A 14,159-nucleotide genomic window follows, 5' to 3' on the forward strand; every position below is an offset into this window, starting at 1 on the left:
TAAGGGCTATTAATTGCGAACGGAGGCAATTATTTATGATGGGAACAACATTTATTATTTCATGTGTACTATTTATATTGCACACATGTGGCACTACAAGTACCAGCATACACATATGCAGAAAAAGATAAATCTAATACACAAGGCTTCCTCCTCACATGTCCCATCCACTCTATTATCTGCAGATGCTGAAAAGTATTTGATAGGCTGGAATGGATATTTATGTGTAGGCTACTTGATCACATGGCTCTGGGTCCCTCTTATGAAACAAGGATTCTCTTCATTTACTCTTAGACCTATGGGAAAAAAAAGATAAATGGTACTCTATCTCAACCCCTTGGGACTTCAAATGGGACCAGGCAGGGCTCCCATTTGTCTCCTCTAATTTTCATCTTGTGCATGGAAGCGCTGTATAGGGCGATAAATTAACCCTAATATTAGTGGAGTCCAGGTGAGTTTTGTGTCCAGAAATCCTACTGCTTTTGTTGTAAAACTATCAAATACCATTCACTTACATTATCCATACCACAACTTTCTAAATTTCCACTTCAACTACCATATATATATATATATATATGTAGTTTCACTAATCTATTTTTCCATTGATTTACTCTTTTTTCATGCTTATAACACCTCTCGCTCAATTCAAAAGTACTGTATATCCAAACTGCCATCTCAGTACCTATCTCACTCACTTGTAACTATTCCCAGCCTTTTCTATACTAACTCCATTCCCCCATTTCACTCATCCATTCCACCCATTTAAAATAAATTCACCATCTTCACACTGGACTTCTTCCTACCCCACATCCTTCTAGTCTAACACTACCCCTGCCCATTACCCACCCTAACAACCTACTCACAGCACACACCTTTCCCTACCTGACAGTACACCACAAACTCACCCTACACATCCTCCAAACCTCCACACTCTATCCCTTCATGTTACCTCTCCCCTTAGACCCCCCCTTTCCACCTCCCCCTTCATCTACCCCCTCTTCACCCCCCCTTTAACCCCTACCCAACACCTCTACCCCTGCCTGTCCTACCACCCCATCCACCTACATGTAACATTACCAATAACTCAATTCACCTATTTCTCTATACCCTATCCATCACCTCGCAGTAAAACTCAGAAACACCATCTTGCATTACATCGGATGTTTAACCTTAATAGCGCCCATTTCTTGACTCACAATATTATTTCTCTAACCCCTAGCACTGATAACCAGTCCATCTCTATGGAACACGCTCGCCTCCCCACACCTATCACCTGCACAACACAGCTCCTGTATATCATCTCAGCAACCTACTACAAGCAGTGCTCCATGGCTACGGAAAAATAAGTATAATTTCAACAATATAGTTTCAAGCATAGGAACAAATTCACCCAAATGTCATTGTCAATAGTAGAATCTCAAAGTAACATAACATTAAATAAGTGTAGGGTAATACTGAGCAGATTTACTGCAAACCAAATTGTAATGTGAGTAGAATGTGCAAATTTCCACCTCTTTTCTCCATATGTGGTATGTCTTTTGGGATGTTTGAGTTCCGTAAGGCTTTAACTTGGTTCAAGGGAAAGCACTGTTTATACTGTTTTTGTCTTCTATACCTGATAACATAATCAATGTTACAGTGGCTAATGCTGAATAACTGAAACTGAGTGATAATTGTAGCTTTTCCTATTACTCTAATATTCAATATCAAACCTAAAATTCACAAGAATCAATTTCCAATCCCTGGGCATCCTATTAGCGCAGGTAAATGATCATTATTAAAACCGTTATGTAAATAAAGGGATCACCTTATTCCACCAAGTCGTCACCTGTATATAGGAAATACTTTTTGGATGTCATTGCCAACAGATGATGCCATGCAAATTAAAGGAGCTTAAGTTGACTCATTTTCTATGAGATCTCTCTTTTTAGGAAAGCGTTTTGTCAATACTATGGGGGGAATTCAATTGGCCGCGTTACAGTTAAAAATAACGCGGCCTGCGCATTTTTACCGTTATTACGGTAATAATGCACTTTATTATCATTATTATGGTAGTTTCAACGCCGACTTTTTGCTCGCAACTCCCTGATCTGCGAGCAGAAAGCCAGGCTAAAACTACCGTAATAACGGTAATAGTTTTAAGGCTGCACAAATTCGGGGGGAATCAAATTCCCCCCTATAATGTTATCAATGACAGTTAATTGACATTTCATAAACTGTAACTTAGGCTAGATTATTATTACTGTTTATTTATATAGTGCAACTATATTACTCTACAAAATTCTTTGCTGTACAAAAAATAAATATTCACACTGCATTTTTTATCCTTTAATATGTTTCTAATAGGCTGCTGAGTTTAGACTTGGCGCCAAGGCTAAAATTTGCCAGCCCTCCTCTGCACATTAGTCTTTGCTGAGATTGTTGTGAAAATTCCCACACACACACACATATACACGTTATGGTCCAGTTTTAGTCAACACCCAATTAACCTACCAGTATGTTTTGGACTGTGAAAGGAAGCCGCACCACCCAGAGGAAAACCAAACAAACATGAAGAAAACATGCAAACTCTACACAGACAGGGCAATGATTAGAACTGAATCTAAAGCTTTGAGGCAGCAATGCTGACCACTGTGCTGCCCCAAAATCTTGATCTCGTGCTATCCCTTGATCTCATCTAATTATGGGGAAATTATAGATTCTGTGCTTGTATCTTACAATTTATAAAGCATGTAACCTACTAAGCATTAGCCTGTTTTGCAAACCAACTGCAATGTGAACTAGTGTCTGCTGGAACATGTTCCGCAGATGTATCTAATAGAAAAAAAAACCTACAGACACAAACTGTATTATTTTATTTGAATTGTTATTTGAAAGAAAAAAAATCACCCAAATCCTTTGCATATTATTCTCCCAAATCAATATAAAATCTGTCTTCTGTCCTGTTAAGTTATGCAATAAGAAAATATAGAAAACCCTGATAGAGTGTCAAGCGCTTACTCCTAGCTGAGCTGAAACGCACATTAATGAACTTAATTGATTTTGAGAGATCAGTACATGAACAATTAATGACTGCTTGTTCATATATTGACCCTTTAATTCATTCGCTTTGCAGCTCTGCTATGACCAAGTAATCATCGTTGCTATAAAGGATTTATTTTTTCTCCTCTTGGATTACTCCAGGAAAGAAATCAGAAGATTCTGTATGGATTTAGCAGTGTAATAAAGCGGTAAACAAGGGACTTGAGTCTTTATTTCAAATAAAATAATACAACAATTCGTGTCTGCGTGTTGTTGTTTTTTATTACCACTATTAGGTATGTTTTGGCTACTACATGTTACAGTGGATACTGGTTGCCAGGCCATGCTTTTGTTTGTAGTTCCAAAACGTTGACCATGGTCTGGCAGCCAGACACGTGAAATTCTACATGTTTCAGTATACCCAAGCAGTCAATGGCTGTCAGAGATTGCTGGGAATTGTGGTTCCAATAACATATTGATTTTACCTTGGCATCCATCATCCTAGTGATGGCAGCACTATCCTGGTTTACCATAGTTGGAGGACTGCATGTGTTTTATAGGCCTGATTTTCATAAGGAATTTCCCCCTGTGCTGACCAGGCTGGGGCTGGTTTTTGTACTTACAATTTATTTCAGAGCTCTGAATCCATCTGAGGGAAACTGCAACCTTGAAGGTTCTGGTGACAGTTCAGGAGCCAGGGAATATTTAGTTAACTACTGAATAATTTATACTCCTCCACTTCCCCAACCCACTGATCCTCAGTTTACAACTTGCAAAGCCCCAAAGAAGGAAAGGAAACTTAACACACAGTCCAAACAACACTGAACGTAAAGAATGGGAGCACAGTATACCCAGATGGATTAGGAGAAATGGATTTAAAAAGGTAAGTACAAAAATCCTCTTTTCCCCTACATCCTATTAGAGGGATACTGCTAACTTGGGGACATTTCAAAGCTGCTCATAGGGAAGGCTATACTTAGACATAGTTGAACACAAAACTCATCACCCAAAGCTAGCATAACTGGATGGAAAAACATGAAATTGGTAAACTCTGAATTTTTTGTGAACAGAAGACCAAGTGGCTGCCCACCATAGTGGTTTGGCCGAAGATCCATGAAGGATCACCAAACAAGCTGGCTGACTAAAACTAGAGTAAGTCAGTTGAATAGTGGACCAGATCCATCTGGCTATACTCAGATTAGAATATAGCCAAACACACTTCTGTGCATCGCAGAGAACAAACAGGGAGTTGGTCATTTAAACCCATTAAGTTCCTCTAGGTAAATTCTGAGCAGAACCAGGGGAGCCTGTTGTTGCAGCTTACCTGATGAAGCAGACTCAATTAGTGGTAGTGACTATTTCCTGATTAAGGTGTAAAGGTTTATCACCTTATGTTAAAATTGCGCCAAACTGCTCTATCGTCAAGAAAAATTAATAAGGGTGACCTGCAATACAGGGACCTCAATTCAGAAACCCTAGGTAGAAGGACAGTAATTCAGGTTTAATTCTCAATTGAACTGAGAACCGAAGGCTACTTCTGCAAAAATTAATTTGAGAGTAGAATCTGAACTAATTCATTTGAGAGTAGGAGTACTGAACTAAGTGATGACCATCTTGCCCATCAACTTCCCGCAGAGAACTGATGAATATTTGAGGACCAGAACTCTCCACCAGTTCCTAGAGAGTCAGAATCTTTTCTTCCAGAAGGAAGACCCTCTGCTCCCTGGTGTTAATGATTAGACCCAGAAACACCATCCTCTGACCTGAAATAAGGCTGGATTTTGATAATTCACCTGTATGATTCCAGTACCTTTGTCATCCTGTACATGTGAATCTGCACCAAGGAGGACAAATCAGCCTTCAGGAGCAGATTGTTCAGGTAAGGTATGATAGTGATTCCCTGAGATCTCAACAGGGCTGACCATATCAGCCAAGACCTTTATTTAGGCTCGTAGAACAGTGGTCAGTACAAACAGAGCTCTTAATTGAAATCGAGAGCTATGTAACGTGAATCTGAATAGGTTGTGGTGCCCCTCCCAGATCAGAATGTGGAGATATGTATCCTTAATATCTATGGAAGTGATAAATTTGTTGCTCTCCATGCAATTTATGAAAGATCAGAGAGACTCCATCTAATACCTGTCCTCTCAAAGCTTGATGTTCAAGATGGGCCAAAATGACTTGTCTGGATCTTGTACTAGGAAGTCTTCTCCTGTTTCGAGAAGTGTAAAAAATCTCTTTGCTCTAAGGCATGGTTGTTCAACCCGCGGGCTAGCATGCCTGTAAATGTGGCCCAGCAGGAGTTTTGGTTGTGGCAAGGGGGCAGCACTGAAAAAAAAATCCTGGCGCTCCTGCTCCCTCCCTGTTCTCCTTCTCCGTGTGGTGCTCTCAGTGAATGTCGGGGGTGACGTCATCACACCCGAATCCATTGCGTAGCGCAGCACAGAGGAGTCACCCGCGCGAACTATCAGCAGCAGTGAAAGATTATCCAGTATCTTATTGTTGTTACTCTGAATTTGGCTTTCTGCACCATGCAGTTATGAACTAGCTGTATTCTCTGTATGTATCTAATATAAATATTAAGAGATGATTGTATTTTTAATATTTTAAACCATTTTAAATGTGCAGTGCTGAGTAGGGTGAAAATATCACCCACTGTTACCCTCATCGGAGGCTGCTCCATGAGCCATTTTTCCCGCCACCCTATCTTTAAATCTCTGTAGATTTCTATTAGTCCTCCTGATGCTATCTATATCGGTGACCATTTCAAACTGGTCAATAAAAAAAATGATTCATGTGTGCAGAAAGAGAGGAAAAAAAAGTTTTTGGCATTTAATTCCCCGAACCCCACTAAGGGACAGATGCAGGTAAGTTAAATTGTAGCTGGTAATGGGAATACTGCTTTAATCATGATTCTGAAACAGGTTTCCTAACTCTTACTAACTTCATTTCCAAGTAAGTTTAATATGTTAACTATGTTTTCTATGGTTTTTTCAATGATCAGCTATCGTTAGTGTTAGTGTATTTTATGTGCGGCCCAAACCAACTCGTCGTCTTCCAATGTGGCCCAGGGAAGCTAAAAGGTTGGACACCCCTGGTCTAAGGTGTAAACTATCTCTATAATGCCTGTTACCCACAGGTCTGAAGAGGAGACTTTCCATATGTTCCAGAACAACAAAAGATTGGACCCCTCCATAAGGGATGAAGTACATCAGGCAATCTGTTTCTTAAAGGGCTTAGGCTCTGGGTATCTGGCCTCCCAGGGGTGTCTTTCCCTCTGTTGCCCCAACATATTGGTAATGGATGACCCCTGAAAAAAGAGGATTTCAGTTGAAAGGAGGCAGCATGAAAAGAACGGTACCTTAGTCCCTTAGACTGAGATGGTTTGACAGATAGAATAAGGCTCTTTCCTGTAGTAGCCTGACAAATGGTTTTGTGAAACTCAGTTCCACAATGAATTAAATAGAAGGGCTTCCAGAGATTTCATGGACTCATTGTATGTATCGTAGTACCAGAGCCAAAGTACTCACCTGGCAACTACAGTCTGTCACGCACTAAAATCTTAGGTCCTGTTACTTACCCCTCCTGTCGTTCTCGGCTGTCCCTGCGGTCCACAGGCTCTGCTGGTCTCAGATCTCTCTGCGATGCTGCCCAGTCTGTCTCCACTCCAGAGATCCCTCCAAAACCAGTGCATGGACGCTGCCATCACATGCTTCCTCTTAGCCAGTCAAATCAGGGGACAGCAGTTACTATAAAATAGAGATGGACGGGCTCGGTTCCCCGAGATCCGAATTCATCCTAAATCAGCCTATCCGAGTACCGAGCCGAGCACACTCGGTACTCTCCCGCCAATTCGGAATCGAAATCGAGGGAAAACGTCATCGTGACGTATTCGTATTTCTGAGCTCGGTTATCGCGAGATTTGAAAAGCATAAATACCAGCCTCCACAGCAATCCATCGCCATTTGACAGAGGGAGAAAGCAGGGTTAAGTCACACTGGCTATATCAGCGCAGGGACAGAGCAGTAATTGGACACATTATTGTTTCTATTCAATACTATTCTAATCTTAATACCAGTTGTTACAGCAGTAAGAGGAGGATAGAGGAGGGTTTTTGTTCAATTTCTGGCACTCAAAGTGCTTTTGGGGTGTTCCCCATTCTTTTGCATTCATTTTTCTGGCTGTCAAAAGTCCTATTTGTCAGCAGTCTAAAAAAATACTATTTAGCACTCCAAGTGCTTTTGGGGTCTTCCCCATTCTTTTGCATTCATTTTTCTGGCTGTCAAAAGTCCTATTTGTCAGCAGTCTTAAAAAAATAATATTTAGCACTCCAAGTGCTTTTGGGGTGTTGCCCATTCTTTTGCATTCATTTTTCTGGCTGTCAAAAGTCCTATTTGTCAGCAGCCTAAAAAAATACTATTTAGCACTCCAAGTGCTTTTGGGGTGTTCCATATTCCCCAGTGTTTTACTGTAATTTTTCTGGCTGTCCAAAGTAATATTTCGCAGCAGTATAAAAAACAATTTGTAGCATACAAGTGCTTTGGCCTCATTATAATGAATTTAAATCAGTCCACATATGAGCAGAATCAGCAACCAGGTTCTGTCACCATTCCTGATGGTAGTGTTCCCAGTACGTCATCTGGGAAAGGCGATGTCAAAGTAGTACATAGTTTTTTTAAATCAGGCAAAAAAACACACACCCCAAAAAATTTTACTGTGTTGAAGCGAAAAAGAAGTGTAACTGAGGAAAAGTTAAGTGCCGATAGAAAAAAAATTGCCAACATGCCATTCTACACACGCAGTGTCAAAGAAAGAATGAGGCCTTCACCTTTCTCGATTAGTGGCAGATCTAAAAATGTTACCAAGCCTTCTACTTCTACGGTCACTCGTGAGCAATTAAGACCAAGTAATTTGGAGTCTAAAGTGGTGCACTACTACTGTTACGCCTTAAAGCCGAGCAGCAAGAAAACAGTAAGGCATTAAAGGATAATGTATGCTCAGAATCAGAAATGACACCAATCCCTGTGGAGAGTCCATCCACCAGTGGTATGTCTAATCGTGAGCATTCTGATAATATACCTATAAAGAAGGGCCCTTTCAGCAGTTCTGCTGATGTGTGCCTGAACACCCCGAGTGTAGCCGGTGATACACCAAGTGAGGATGACACTCTGGAATTAGAAGAGGATGAGGGGGAGATTTGGGTAGCCGATGGGGGTGCTGATGAGGATGTAGTTGATTGTGTAAGTCCTGCACCAGTGGCAGCAGGGTGGCACCAGTGGCAGCAGTTCTGGCACGTGAGGTTCTGGCACCAATTTGCACTTTCCAAACACAAGCAGTGATGACGCAGGTGACAGACCACAACAGTTTGACATCTGGGCTGGTTTGAAGGATTTGACAAAAAAAACGTGTGCCCTTGCCCATAACTGCAACCAATCCTACTATTAACATGCAAAGGATGGTGGAGGGCCTAGCAGGTATTAAACTGTATTTTTCCTAATTTGCACTAATACGGTTTGGGTGTAATATACACCCAAAGTCGAGTGCTCAATTGCTAAGAGTCATTGATGAAGAGGAAGACAAGCAGGCTTGTCTGTAGAATTTGCAGGCAAATTATACTGCGTTCTATAGGTAACACCCAAAGAGAAGAGCTCCATTGCCAATTGTAATTGCTGAAATAGAAATAATAGGGCTGACACTCTGTAGTTACATTTTATTGTACCATAGCTCACTCAGAAACAGGAGAGGTGGCAGGGTTCAGTGCTAATCTTCCTCAAACAATAGTAATTCATCCCACCATCATAGAAGTCTGTGTACTATGATATAATTGCCGATAACATCCTTCAAAATGGAATTAGTAGTTCATCTTAGGGCAGAGCTGTCACGATTTTTGGCCAATTCTTTTACAGCAGAGCAAATATCTAAATGTTGTGCGGAATCATCTGCATCACCACTGGGTGTCTTGGGAAAGCAATTTTTTGTACAACAAGCAGTTGCCTGAGAAACTGAAGGAGAAGACGTCTAAACAAGATGTCGATAGGTCTTGGATCCTTGCGAAGCAAATTAAGTATTTTGTCTACAATCAAAATATAGTTAGCACATTTAGTTTGTTTTGTCACACGTTAAATTTCTGTAGCTCCTTGTCAAAATGTATTATTAAGGCAATCACTTGACTCAAGCTAACCGTGTCTGCACTCTCTTCACAGGTGACTACTTCACTGGACTAAAGTACATTCCCCTCAAATGCTAGTCTCCTTGTAGCTGCTGCATTCTCCTACATGCTGTTGCAGAAAACTGAAATTGCCTCTAAATTTTTACGGACAAAAACAGCATCTCCTGCATGTTATTTTTTAAAAGTTCTGTAACACCAAGTTGATTGTGTGTGCAAAGTAGGAAATGTGATGGAATTCAACCCCGCTGTAATGCTTGAACAATATTGGGGTCGTCATCAGAAATGACATATCCTCAGGAGAGTCCAAGCAGGATTAGCCATCTTTCAATGACATCCCTTAGTTTTTGGAACAGATTGTCAGCTGTATGCCTGTTAGTGAAGCTGCTGATACACAAAGTAGCCTACTTCTGAAAAATGTGACGTACTTGGGTACACGCTGCTGCTGTCCCTGCTGGTGAAGGCGAATGACCAACCCAGTGGCCTGTCACAGTCATATAATCTATACTTTGCCCAGTTCCGCTTGCCCACATATCTGTGGTTAATTGTACAGTGGGTAAAATGTCATTTTGTAGCCCAATGTTTAAATTTTTAAGCATTTTCTGGTAGAGGTGAGGAATAGCTTTTCGAGTAAAATGGGGTCATCATGGAATTTGGTAATAGGGACAGAACACCTCAACTAACTGTCTAAAACCAGCTGCATTAATAATGGACATTGGACGCAGATCTAACACTAGCATAGTCCTTATGGCGTCTGTGATCCGCTTTGCGACTGGGTGACAGATTTCATACTTGCTTCCTCTTGCAAAGGATTATTTAACTGTAAATTATTGGTTCTGGGGATATTGATGATGAAATGATGAAGGTGTTGGGGGGGTAGATTGCAGGTGCTTGGATGAGAGAAGTCAGGCAGATGATACTGGACTGCTTGTTGTTGTTTTTTTTAACCTAAGTTTCTGATTTTCCCAACAGCTTTCCAAGAATTCGCTAAAGAATGACGTAACATGGATGAGGAAATCCACAGCAATCCTAGAGAGAGGGTGAGTGCAGCACCTACAGCCACAGAGATGGACTTCCAAATATTTTCACATTCCCTGTCCATACCATCCTTGAGCAAAGCTGTCCCTGGAATGGAGAAAGTGGTAGACTTAGAAAGTTGAGCCACCTTAGTATCCAGTATCCTGAGAAAAAATTGGCTGTGTTTTGTATGGGGCAGAATGGTGGCTAAGTGGTTAGCACTTCTGCCTCACAGCGCTGGGGTCATGAGTTCAATTCCTGACCATGGCCTTCTCTGTGTGGAGTTTGTATGTTCTCCCTGTGTTTGCGTGGGTTTCCTCCGGGTGCTCCGGTTTCCTCCCACACTCCAAAAACATACTGGTAGGTTAATTGGCTGCTATCCAAATTGACCCTAGTCTCTCTGTCTGTCTCTCTGTCTGTGTGTGTATGTATGTTAGGGAATTTAGACTGTAAGTTCCAATGGGGCAGGGACTGACGTGAATGAGTTCTCTGTACAGCGCTGCGAAATCAGTGGCGCTATATAAACAAATGGTGATGATGATGTGGTCTCTGAGCCTTAGGAGCCTCTCTAAAAAAGAAGGATAGACTTTAGTAGCATTTTGGCCGATGCTGGTCCAGACTGGGTCATAGCCGCAGAACCCGTAGCTGCCTGAGACAGTCTCCAGACGCAGGTGCATAAAGAGGCAAAGAAGGATTTACACTGACTTCTCTAAAAGGCCCAGCAAGTTTAGTCCACTAAAACTGAGCCCAAGCAGGTTAAGCCATACTTAGCCTAGATGTGAACGAGTCACAGTCCTCTGCTTCTCAGGCTGCACATCAGGCAACTGGGCCCTGCAATCCAGAGCTGGATTTAGACCTCATGATGCCCTAGGCAAGATATTGGTTTTGGGCCCCCAGGCCCCCCACATGCCCCCCCCCCCAGCCCCTACGACCCCCCCAGCCCACCGCCTCCCTGAAACAATCCATAGCATTATATTTTGTTTTAGCATAGCATATACTCCTATAGTTAAGTAGAAGGGTAAACTATGTGCCGCCGCACATCACACTGCTCCTTCTGCATCACCATGCGGCCCCTCATTATTGTCCCTCTCATCACACTGTGCCCTCCTTTATCATTACACTGCATCACACTGTGGTCCTAGCAGCTAAAGAATAATGTCCACGGACCCCATATTTTGTCAAAGGATCTACCAGAATTTTGAATTATGCTGGTCATATACTCCATACGATGAATATTAAGCTCAGTGGTCGAAGTGGAAGTTTAGAAGTGGCGGTATGAAAAATGTAATGAGAATGTAAACAAGTGAATGGAATTTTATTATTTTACAATGAAGGCAGTACGAAAAGTAGCGGTATGGCCTACTACCATATACACTTCCACCACTGCTTACCTTTCAATTCACACAAATTGTACTTTATCTTTAACTAAACTTAGGTATTAATCATAATTAACATGTCAAGAAACTGCAGTTTATGGTTAGCAAGCCCAGTAATAAAAAAAACAGCAGTCTCCTATCACTACCACGTCACAGACCGTCCGCCACTTCAGTTACTGACTGCAGCCCTCTACCTACAGAAACATGAAAAAGCGCTGGAATGCAATAATTATGTTAATATGTCAGTCTTCTGCATGAATCCCATAGTGCAACATTTAAACAAGTCAGACCTCCTCATAATATAAATCCCACCAGATTCAGGATAGTTGGCAGACTGCCCTGCTCTCTCCTACCTGTTCTCGTCACTTTCACGGTTTGTGGCTGCTGGTGTCTTTAGATCAGATGCTGCTTGTCTAGATCCTGGAATGTTGGAGGCCCTATTTGGAAAAAAAATGGGTACACGGAATTTAGTAAACTACAACCAGCCCCAGTGTTAAATCAATATAGCACCCACATTTTATAAGTAGACCTCCCTCCAACCAAAACATTAAATTAATAGCATACACATTTAATAAATAGACCTATTTCTCTCCAACCAGCTCCAACATTAAATTAATAGTGTTACCATTTAAAAAATAAACCTATTTCCCTCCCACAAACAGCCCCTCATACACACACATAATATATATACACTGGCCCCTCACACACACATAATATACATACACTGGCCCCTCACACACACATATTATACATACACTGGCCCCTCACACACACATATTATATTAAATTAATATAAAGGGTGCCTCTTTTCATTTTGAGGTAAGAGGTGTCAGAAATGAGGCAGCGGGTCATGTGAGGGAATAGATAATGAGCACGTATCATGGGGAATATCAAAGAAAAGATAGTGAGTGCTGTAAGGGTATTGTTGGCTGAGGAGGGGCCGTGTGGGAAACAGACTTCTAACTCACATGCCCCCCCTCTACCCAGCACCTTCACACATGTCCCTTCTGCCCAGCACCTTTAGCCACACATGCCCCCCCCCTATGCCCTGCAGCTTCAATCACACATGCCCCCCCTGTGCCCTGCAGCTTCACACACACACATGCCCCCCCTGTTCCCTGCAGCTTCACACTCACATAAGCCCCCCTCTCTGCCCTGCAGCGTCACACATGCTCCCTCTCTGCCCTGCAGCGTCACACATGTACCCCTCTCTGCCCTGCAGCGTCCCACAAGCCCCCGTCTCTGCCCTGCAGCATCACACATGCCACCTCTCTGCCCTGCAGCATCACACATGTACCCCTCTCTGCCCTGCAGCATCACACATGCCCCCTCTCTGCCCTGCAACATCACACATGCCACCTCTCTGCCCTGCAGCGTCACACATGTACCCCTCTCTGCCCTGCAGCATCACACATGCCACCTCTCTGCCCTGCAGTGTCACACATGTCCCCTCTCTGCCCTGTAGTGTCACACATGTCCCCTCTCTGCCCTGCAGTGTCACACATGTCCCCTCTCTGCCCTGCAGTGTCACACATGCCACCTCTCTGCCCTGCAGTGTCACACATGCCACCTCTCTGCCCTGCAGTGTCACACATGCAACCTCTCTGCCCTGCAGTGTCACACATGTCCCTCTCTGTCCTGCAGTGTCACACATGTCCCCTCTCTGCCCTGCAGTGTCACACATGCCCCTGTCTGCCCTGCAGTTTCACACATGCCCCCCTCTCTGCCCTGCAGTGTCACACATGCCCCCCTCTCTGCCCTGCAGTGTCACACATGCCCCCCTCTCTGCCCTGCAGAGTCACACATGCCCCCTCTTAAACTGCAGCTTCCATATCAAACACACACACTAGCTCCCTGACACATTACCTCCTCTTACCTTTTTCTACACGAGTGACTCCAGGAACAGACAGAATTGCAGCAGCTCCTGCACTGACATCCATACAGTTCCAATAGCCCGCCTTCACTGTGTACCATGTGACCGCTGTGGTCACATGACCCTGTGACGTGGGAAGGTACCTAAGCTGAAGGGGATTTAGCCTCTACAGCCTCTACTCCTAGCGACTCGCGGGGGGGGGGGGGGGGGGGGGGGGTGCCGTGAATCAGGAGAGGGGCCGAATTTTTTTATTATTTTTTTATCCTCCCTTGTCCCCCCCATCTGGGCCCACAGAGAGCCGCTAGGCCCTAGGCAGGTGCCTAGGTTGCCTGGCGGTAAATCCGGCCCTGCTGCAATCCACTATTTTGTCTGGTACATGGAACAGGTGAAATACATAACTGACTTCCTCCTCCAACTTTAGCCTTTTTCAGATATAGCAAAGGCACAATGAGGCCATGCAGACAGTAACCAAATCCTACCTAGAATATCAAAATTCTGGTGTAGGTCAAAATTAATTTATCAGAAATAGAAGAAAAGACCATAGAAAATAAAGAGACAGAATTTGTAACAATCTCACACACACAAACACACACACACACACACACACACACACACACAAAATATATGTATTTTACAAAATAGAATAACTTTGGAATCTGAGGTTCAGAAACTTTACTCTATGCTTCCAGACACCAACAGGAGCTTG

The 14,159-nt window shown here is 42.9% G+C and overlaps 1 long non-coding RNA gene across 1 annotated transcript; it reads right to left on the reverse strand.

The window, feature by feature from the left end:
* Positions 1–209: 209 nt before the first annotated feature.
* LOC142140315 (uncharacterized) lies at positions 210–13,538 on the reverse strand. Its single transcript, XR_012688396.1, has 3 exons — positions 13,457–13,538; positions 11,934–12,017; positions 210–296 (listed from the first exon to the last, which is right to left on the reverse strand). It is a non-coding gene; the product is annotated as an uncharacterized LOC142140315 (long non-coding RNA).
* Positions 13,539–14,159: the final 621 nt, after the last annotated feature.

Source organism: Mixophyes fleayi, chromosome 2 (assembly GCF_038048845.1).
Source record: "Mixophyes fleayi isolate aMixFle1 chromosome 2, aMixFle1.hap1, whole genome shotgun sequence".
Classification (NCBI taxonomy): Eukaryota; Metazoa; Chordata; class Amphibia; order Anura; family Limnodynastidae; genus Mixophyes; species Mixophyes fleayi.